The sequence below is a fragment of the Neomonachus schauinslandi genome, chromosome 6, assembly GCF_002201575.2.
Source record: "Neomonachus schauinslandi chromosome 6, ASM220157v2, whole genome shotgun sequence".
NCBI lineage: Eukaryota > Metazoa > Chordata > Mammalia > Carnivora > Phocidae > Neomonachus > Neomonachus schauinslandi.
Window position 1 is genome coordinate 58672118 of NC_058408.1, and position 10343 is coordinate 58682460.

Sequence of the window (10343 nt, forward strand, 5' to 3'; positions counted from 1 at the left end):
CACACACACACACACACACACACACACACACACACACACACACACACCTTTTGTATCTGGTGGGGCTTTGTTATAATTTTATCTTACATAAATCATCTTATATAGATACATCTTACAAAATCACAAGTCAAAACTACAGCATTTTGTGATACAGAGAATTCCCATGTTCGCCCCAGTCCCCACTTCTCCTCCTGTTTAGGAAACCATTTATATTAATTTGTTGCTTATCCTTATCCATCTCTTCTTACAACTATATAAATTCTTATTTCTCCCCTTCTCTTTCACAAAAGATAGCATACCATCTATACTGTTCCGTACCTTGCTTTTTTTCACTTACCTGTATCATCCCTATCAGGACATGGAGATTTTACTCATCTTTTTTACAGCTGTGTGTACTTCATCATGTGTGTGAACTGTGGTTTACTCAACCAGTCCTCTTCTCTTTCTGGACAAGCCATTTGCAAAGTTCCCTGCTACTCACAAAGCACAATGAGCAACCTTCTACCTGTGTCATTTCACATCCCACACACCTTTGTGAATGGCGGCTGGATAGAACTGCTTCCTGACTGCTGCCTGAGGCTATGGCTTTTTAGGATGTTGAGAATTAGCCGAATAGGAAGACCAAGACACAACCTGGCAACCAGGAAGTAAACAGATCTGCTCTCTGGATTTCTCTAATGTTGCAGGCGCCCCTAACCACCATCAGAAGACCCAGGTGTGGACTAGAGACCTGGCAGGTAGGGTATGGTAACCACAAAACAATTAAACAGCAAAAGAGAGAGGGAAAGAGACTTCCTAACAATATGTACATATGTATGTGTACAGATATATATATTTCTTTTTTTTTAAAGATTTTATTTATTTATTTGAGAGAGAGAATGAGAGAGAGAGAGCATGAGAGGGGGGAGGGTCAGAGGGAGAAGCAGACTCCCTGCCGAGCAGGGAGCCCGATGCGGGACTCGATCCTGGGACTCCAGGATCATGACCTGAGCCAAAGGCAGTCGCTTAACCAACTGAGCCACCCAGACGCCCCAGATATATATATTTCAAAAGCAAAATACAGGGGCGCCTGGGTAGCTCAGTCGTTAAGCATCTGCCTTCGGCTCAGGTCATAATCCCAGCATCCTGGGATGAGCCCCGCATCGGGCTCCCTGCTCAGCGGGAAGCCTGCTTCTCCCTCTCCCACTCCCCCTGCTTGTGTTCCCTCTCTCGCTGTGTCTCTCTCTGTCAAATAAATAAATAAAATCTTAAAAAAAAAAAAAAGCAAAATACATGTGTGTATGCATTAATATATATTACATATAAAATTGGGTCTGTATCTCAGACCTTGACCAGAATCAACTCTGAATGGTTCAAAGACTTAAGTGTAAAAAATAAAAATAAAAATTCTAGAAGAAAATATGAATGAAGTCTTTTATAAGAAAGCTATTTAGCAATATTGTTAACACAAAAACTGGAATTCAAGGCAAAAGGAATAAATACACGTGATAAGAGAAGGCTAATCCATCAAGAAGCTATAACAATTACGAATTTGTATGCAACTAGTGACCTACCTTGAAATATATAAAATAAAAACTAAATGACAAAGACTGACAAGATCATAAGCATAGAAGATTTTAATACAAAAGGAGTTTCTCCCTATTACTACTTAACCAGAAATGTAAAGTAACTATGATGCCCATTCCCCTCTCACTACAATCAAGTGATTTGGACCCTTCAGACTGAGCCCAAACTGCATACCATTCATGTTTAGCTGTGTCTGGACATATCTAGCAGAGTGAGATGGATCAGCAGACACCTGTTTGCTCAAAGGTCTAAGGAAATGTCTGGGAGAAAAACTATCCTCAATGACTCTGGTACTGATGGCTTGACCATACATCCAAGTCCATCTTGGTCTTTCAAGGGGAAAGGCAACAAGATTTGGTTAAACTTCTGGCTTCAGACTCCCATGAGCACTCATCTGCAGATTCCTGTGGAGAGGTAGCTCTGGAAGCAGAGGGGATATTAAATATACTTACCACACAGTTTGGTTCAAGCACTGACCGAACGGAACAGACAAGCAACCCATCAGAGCAGATACCAGCCGTGCCCCATGCCTTACTAGGGCATACCTAATGAATTTCAGCCTTTCCTATAAAGACGATTTTATGACACTTTCTATAGGACGTTGAGACACAAGGAGCTCTGATACTCCTCTGATCAAGTTTAATGCAGGGGAGAGTGAGAACTCTGCCCAACTCTGGCAAATCAAAAACCGCAGTGTGGAAATGGACTAGCAGGCACCAACCAAAAACAATAGCAGTGCTTGGAGAGGGAAGCTTAAGTAAACGAAAGGGTATAAAATGGGGGATGCCATGGGTAACTGATCAGACGTATTTTTTAAAAGATTTTATTTATTTATTTATTTGAAAGAGAGGGAGAGACCACAAGCAGGGGGAGAGGTGGAGGGACAGGCAGACTCCCCTCTGAGCAGGGAGCCTGGTGCAGGGCTCCATCCCAGGACCTTGGGATCATGACCTGAGCCAAAACCAAGAGTCAGATGCTTAACCAACTGAGCCACCCAAGCGCCCCCAATAAGATGTATTAAAGGAGAAAATATAGTGAGCAGGTGAGTGAGTTCTGGCATCAGCTAGATCTGAGATCCATCCCCTTCTGCCTCTCCCCTCACCATTTGACCGCAGGCAAGAGACTTGAATGCCCTGGGGGTCACAGTGCTCTCTCAGGACTGCTGTCACTGCAGGTGTAGTAGGAAGGGGGACGTACCCACAAGGCTCCCAGAAATCCCCTCGGAGATCAGACCCGCATGGCTTGGCAGGGTAAGGCCCCTGACATGACAGCCACACACGATGCTCAGCATCTTGAGCATAAGCAGGAATAGGGAGAGAGCAAACGGGGATTTTTTTTTTTTTGAGCTATTTCTCTTTTATTTTACTTCAGTTCCATAGATATCATCTCCAGAGATAAAAACTACAATTCCTTCCCTCGAGAAAATTTTAGGTTATAGAGCATCCACCAGTGTGGGTTAAGTACACACTTTGCAGTATGCGTAGTCAAAGTAGATACATCTGACTCCTAACTCAAACAAGAATTGGGGGCAGGGAGTCCTTTGGAACCAGTGGGAGGGGACAACCACTAGCTTCCTGGCTGGGCAGCTGGAGGCCCTTACAAAGATAATCCATACAAGAGGGGAGCTGGGATTGGAGGTGAGGACCAGTAAGTACACCAATGGTGTAAGACAAGTTTCCCAACAGAGGGGATGTAGGGTGGAGGAAAGTGCTAAATGTACACTACCTCATTCAAATATTATCCATCCTTGTGAAGGAAAGATCATTTCCACTGCATGATGCTCAGAGGGACTAAGGTTGAGAGAAATCTAGAAACTTGCCCAAAGTCACACAGGCATGGAGACTTGAACCCAGGACCACCTTACATCAGCTTGTCTTATTAAGCCAGGCTGCCCCAACTCAGAAGAGAGAAAAACCTAGTATTTCTCATTGCCAGATAGTTCTGATTGCTATTTACTTTCTCATCTATTTCATATTATGATAATGTTTTCCTGGAATTGGATGATATAATACTAGAAATTGAAGATGTTTATTCGCTACAAAGATTACATATGCAGGCTTCCTGTCATAATCAAGGGAAGTTGCTCACATCATTTATGATTTCCAGTCTTCTCTGTATATGATAATGCCTATTTTAAAAAATCTGTTTTTACTAAGCCTGCTGATCTTCAAAAGAAAAACAGGCAGAGGCAGGACAGTGATATACCCTTTTGATATTTATCAAGTCTGGAGTCTATCTTAAATTAGTTTGCTGGGAAGCATTGCATGTGATGAATGGTATAGTATTTAAATGATGCTGTGGATGTTCTCCCTTGTAATAAAGCAAATTACTCTAACAAAACTATTTTGCTTCATTTCTTCATACAAAATTCATGTTTGAATTTCATCTAGGCCCTAAAATTTTAAATTTCCATAACAAGTTTTATGCATTATTAAATTTTATACACCACTGCATTATGTTTTTGAAAGTGATTGTACAATCTAATTAATTCCGAATATTAACTCAATTTCCATAAAATGAATAGGATAATGTTGCTCAGGGTAAGATGGTGGGCTACCATCATCTCTTACCATCTCCCCAGGATCTCAATTATATGTACACTAAAACCACTTCCCTTATCCGGTAACTTCAATTTGGGGCAATACAAACAAGACCAAAAGTTAAATCAAAATGCCTCCAAATAGACAAAATGACTATCTTAACTTGCACGTCATTCTTAGGCAAACCTTTCCGACCCTGTGTCAGAATGCAATTTTTTTTTTTTTGCTTTTTTAAGAGACAATGTTTATAAGAGTCATGTGACTTCTAGATCCAAAGTAGATTAAATATCAAATTAAAAGAATGATGAGTTTAAAGTAGATTCCTAGACACTGTCTCCTCAAGAGAAGCAAGAAGTATCTATTGACAGCCGATAACCACGCAAGAGGGAAAAACTAACAGAGTGGACACAGGAACTCAGAAAGTAGAGCAGACCAAGCCCGATTTATCTTAGGAGAGCAGAGCCCTACATATGTCAGAGCCCAAGGGCCTTGCCATACCATGGCACAAAAAGTCATCATGATGACTTGGAGATACAAGGGAAGGGTTAAATTCATCCTTTTTCTCCTTAAGAAAATACCGAAGTGTAGTATGTTTTGGCAGTCTTTCCATCAGAAAGATTAAAATGGTATAATCTTAGGGGGCTATTCCAATTGTTTGGAAAATTGACTTACTTGGAATATCACATTTCCTATAACATAAAATAAGTGAAGGTCCTACTATATAATATAAATTAAATCCTCTTTCCTCTGTTTAAATAATAGATAAACCAGGGGCGCCTGGGTGGCTCAGTTGGTTGAGTGTCTGACTTGGCTGGGGGCAAGATCCCGGGGGTCCTGGGATCAAGTCGTGCTCCTCGGGGAGTCTGCTTCTCCCTCTGCCTCTACCCCTCCCCCACTTTTGCACACACACTCTCTCTCTCTCCTCTCAAATAAATAAATACAAATCTTAAAAAAAAAACAACATGCAAACCACATTGATATCATACACCCCAGATGTCTCAAGACCCTACTGGCCTGTGGGTACAAATGAAGTCAGATTATCATTGATTATCCCAAAATTCCTGTTTGCAGCACCACGCCCATCACTGCAGAACATCAGCACACCCCATGGAAGTTGTCCTTCCATGTTCCTCTCTGGACAGAGCCACCCTGCCGTCCCTGCTGGCAGAAAGTGTCCTCCCTGGGCTGTCACAGGTGCTGGGTATTTGGCTCATGTGGAGAGAGGGCATCTCACTCCACCACTGTTTTACAATCTTGTGCCTCAAATCCCATGAAGTACCGTAAGAAAACTGTTCCTTCGGTTTTGGGTTATCCTTTCTCTCCCTTGAGGTCAGCCTGGGGAACAGGCACCATTCTTAACTCCTTTTGCCCTGTCTTCTTTAGGTATTTACCCCAACCCTCCCTTTCAAAATCCTCTCTCCAACATGCATAGCTAACACAGATTCCTGGGGCTGCCAGCTATGGGTTCAACAGCTCCACTCAACTAGAAGCTGGGCCTGGGGCTCGGGTAAAGTGTCATGCCCCATAATGTGTTTGGAGTCCTTAAATTCTTTTCTTTTTTTAAAGTTTATTTATTTGAGAGAGAGTGTGCGGTGTGTGTGCGTGCGCATGATGGGGGAAGGGGCAAAGGGAGAGGGAGAAAGAATCTTCAAGCAGACTCCCTGCTGAGCATAGAGCCCACCTGAGGGGCTTGATCCAGGACCCTGAGATCATGACCTGAGCTGAAATCAAGAGTCTGCTGCCCAACCGACTGAGCCACCCAGGTACTCCTGAAATTCTTAAAAAGGAAGAAGAAGAAGCCATTATATCGAGTTCTAACCTTTTTTTTTTTTTTTTGTAATCATGGAAACTCTCCCTTAAAACCCAATCTTAACTCAGAAACTCAGCTCCCTTGCCCCCCCCCAGCCCCCGTCCCCCTGTCCCGGGACCTGCTACATTTCACAGCCCGGACAGTGGCATCTTTAGGCTGAAGACAGTATCAGTAAAATCTGACTATGCCTCTTCCCCCATGATTATCTCATGCCCTAATTGGATGCTGAATTCATCCCTCACTATATCACTATTCATCACCTCACTAAAATATTTTTTAATCACTACTAAAAAAATAAAGTGTTGCATTCTTCTCTAAAAGAGCATGTCCTTGGGCTCTGGCCAGCCCCCATTTTATCTCCACCTAACAGGACTCAGTGCTAGTGCAGGAGCGCATGCAACACAGAACAAAGACTCTTGGACATGGTTCTGCGAGGGCAGCTATACAGCTGACATGCTCCCTGCAGGCATGAGAAGCTTGCTGTACATGTGGAGAAGCCACCCTGTGCAAGGACCTCTTTCTAAAAACCCCTACGTTGACTTCTTTTGTTTCAGGACTTGACAAAGACAACCAAATGGATTAACTGAGAATCACAAAACTCTCATCATGGCATGAACAGTATAGTTCTCTAAACAACTTTAAAAAACATAGATACTGATTAAAAATAATGTTCAATAATTACTATAAAATAGTTTTATTGTTAACTCTTTGGTCATTCCTCATGATGGGACTAAAAGGAGAATCTTTATCCTGAATCTGCCTGGGTCCTCCTTACAGTCTGAAGGGCCCACGTTTGATCCCTTGGAGAACATGCAGTAGTTTCTCACGGTGGTGTTAATTTGCGTCTCCCCCATGACTTACAGGGCTGAGTAACTTCTAGTATGTTTGTTAGCTATTTTGTGAAATGCCTTTCCAAGGTTTTTGCTCATTTTAGTATTGTATTGTCTTACCGATTTGTAGGATTGCAGGATATACTGACCCTCTGTTGGCTAGAGGTATCATAAATATCTCCTCCCATCCTGATGTTTGCCTTTTCACTCTCTCAGTGATATATTTTGATGAACAGAAGTTCTTGGGTCTAGTGCAGTCCACTTTGTCAATCTTTTCACTTATGGATTAGTTACGGTGACCAACCATTCCAGTATGTCTGGAACGAATGGGTTGCCCAGACATGAGATGTCAATGCTAAAAGGAGGATAGTCCCAGGTAAACCACATGGTTGGTCACCCGAGGCTAGGTGGTTCTTGTTGTTTGGGGGGACAGGTCCTGTCATGTCACAAATAGATTTTCCAATGTTATCTTCCAGAAGCTTTATGGTTCTATCTTTCACATTTACATCAAATATCCATGTGCAATTTACTTTTTGTGTGTGGTGTGAGGTAGAAGCCAACGTTTATTTTTTTCCCCTTATGGATAGATACCAACCACTCAGCACTGTTTATGGAAATGATCAACTTTTCTCCATTGCTTTGCAGTGTTGACTTTGTCGTAAGTCACATATCATGAATCAGTTGAGCAGCTTGGTTTCTGGACTTCATTGTGTTCCATTCATCTATTTAGCTCTCTCTGTGCCATTTTATTTATTTAGCTTTGTAATAAGTCATGATATCTAATAGCATAAAAGTACCCTGACTTTCTTCTTTTTCTTTAAGATTGAATTGGCTGTTCTTGGTCGTTTGCATTTCCATATACATTCTAGAACCAGATTGTTGATTTCCTGAAAAAAATGTGTTGGGATTTTGATTGAGGGATTTTGATTAAATCTCTAGATTACTTTTGGGAGATATGACGTCTTTAGGAATCTCAATATTCCAGTTCATGAACATGTTATATATATAAGTATAACTGTATATATTTAGGTCTTTTATTTCTCTCCTCAATGTTTGGTAACTTTCCTGAATAAACTTTTTAAAAAAATTTTTATAAGATTTTATTTATTTATTTGAGATAGAGCGAGAGCAAGCAAGAGAGAGCAAGCACAAGTGGAGGGGAGAGGGGCAGAGGGAGAGAGAGAAGCAGGCTCTCCACTGAGCAGGGAGCCCAATGCGGTGCTCGATCCCAGGACCCTGAGATCATGACCTGAGCCGAAAGCAGACGCTTAACCAACTGAGCCACCCATATAAACTTTTAAATAAACATATTCAGGGGCCCCATTTTAAACCTAATGAATTAGAACTTCTATGGCCTCGATAGTTTGGTGCATATTCTCCAGATTTGACTCAATGCTTAAACAAATATAAATGGGTATTTTTGTATGCAAAGTTTCTGGTCCTTTGAGATCTAAATATAATTACCTTACTCCCATTTTTGCTAATTGCAATGTCTATCTTTTCACTTCCCTCAATATAATATTGCAGTTTTTGGAAGCAAATGGTCTCATGGTCACTTCTGGCCCTGAGTCCATCTGGCTGACCTCTGGATCTCACTTTTATTCCACTGCCAGGCTTTCCTCTTTTCCCGCCTTCACAACAACCCAAATAATCCATGGGCTCCCTAGTGGAGGTTACTCCCTTTTCTGATTCCCTCTATCATGAATTCAGTATAACTTCACTCTTATACCCTCTAGACTCCACTCTGGCCCATCTCTGTCTGCTCATCCAGACACACTGAGGTGCTCTGAAAAGGCCACCATTCTGAACCTCACATTTTAGCAACAGAGAGTATGAGGATTTAAAATGTCTGTGTTTCTTTTCTTCTTTCTCATCAGTCCTGCTTCCACGAGTCTCTGTAAGCAGAAGGGACTAACAGGAGAAAGCTATTTCCCCATACATAAACAGTGTTTTAGAATTACTCCAACTTGCAAAGGTATGAGGCTTCTCATATACATATATATATACAACACACACACATACATTCACATGTGTATATGCATATATATGTATACATGTATATATGTGTATCCACACATTCACATTTATTTTTAAAGTAGTCTCCATATTGAATTAAGCAATGGTTTTTAAAGTGGTTCTCCTATGATTTTCGGGTATATAATTATGTTATTTGCCATAACAATAATTTTGAAGAGACCACAATTAAAAGAAAAACTATATACTTTTAGGAAAGTGATGAGTACTTTGTGGCTAGAAGGCTGCATGCTACTGGCCTTGCATTTTGATTTAATTTCATAAAAAGATTGAAAAAAGCCTCCACTTTACTGCTTCCTTAGGGGTCTAGATATTCATATTTTTGGCTACAAAGCAGTTTTAATTTTTTCTGAGTTTATACTATTTTTTTAAGGAGAGAAAAAAATAAAGACATTTTCATTTAGGAAAAAAATATGAGAGAGTGGGGGCTGTAAACTTTTTATTTTATGTTTTTACATTGGCTTTTACATGAAAAGATTGCTTACCACTGGTTTAGAATTTGGGGGTTAATTATATTCATTTGTGTTTCAAAAACAAATCACATTTGCCCAAGAAAAGGCTCAAGAATGTCTTTCCTTAATCTTTAGGAAACCCCACATACTGAATAGATACTTCTGGACCTTACGAGTCTTCATCAGTTGCTGATCCACAACAGATCACTGCTTTGGGGAAGATGAAGTCTTGCTACCAAAATGGGCTGCCACAAAAGCAAGATTTGTGAATCAAGCTACTTGAAACAGATTTTTAACTAAATTACATATTAGTCATTTTAGCCAGCTTTATACAGTTTGTGCCCTCAAAAAATTTCCTCCCTATGTAATTAAATGGCTTTGTCTGCAAATATGAAGAAAAGTATGTCTTGATAATAAACTTGGCAAAGGGAAGCAGAAGGATGAGGGATAGTGGAGGCAGAGGAAAAATGCACAGTTTACAGTTTCAACGAAATTCTAATCTTTGAGGTGGAAACAGCAGAAGTGTCCAGATTTTGAGCATTAGAAGCCTTCTATGTGAGGAGGTTGGAACTTGGACACAGATCACTCTGAGAAGGGGCACAGACATCCTTCCAGAGAGATTTGCATGCTTCTCATCTACATGATCAAGCACTGTGCATGTAGAACGTGACTGTGTCAAACCTTTTCGGAGTTAGAAGTACATTATCTGAGTCAGCATCTTTCCCTTATTGAATGACATCCACACATTATTCGCAGCTTTTGAGTTATCATCCCCTTGAAATTTTCTAATTGTTTTAAATAAAAGAACTTGCAACATCTCGTTTGGTAAAAGACGCAAATCTCACAGAGGAAGGGCTTGCGCCCCAGCTCTTACCTTTGTTTGGAAGGAAGATGGTGATCTAAATTTGGGTGCTTATCTCTTGCACTAAAAAAAATATTATCTCCGACTGAAAGTGTTTTCTGACTCTCAAGTTTATCAATCTTTTGCTAAAAAAGAAAGTGAGTAAAAATTCCCGGAGTGCTCATCATAAACCAGCTTTTCAGCTTCAGGAACTAATATTTATAGGGCACAATTTATGAATCACGTTTTTGCTTTTTAATTTACACATGC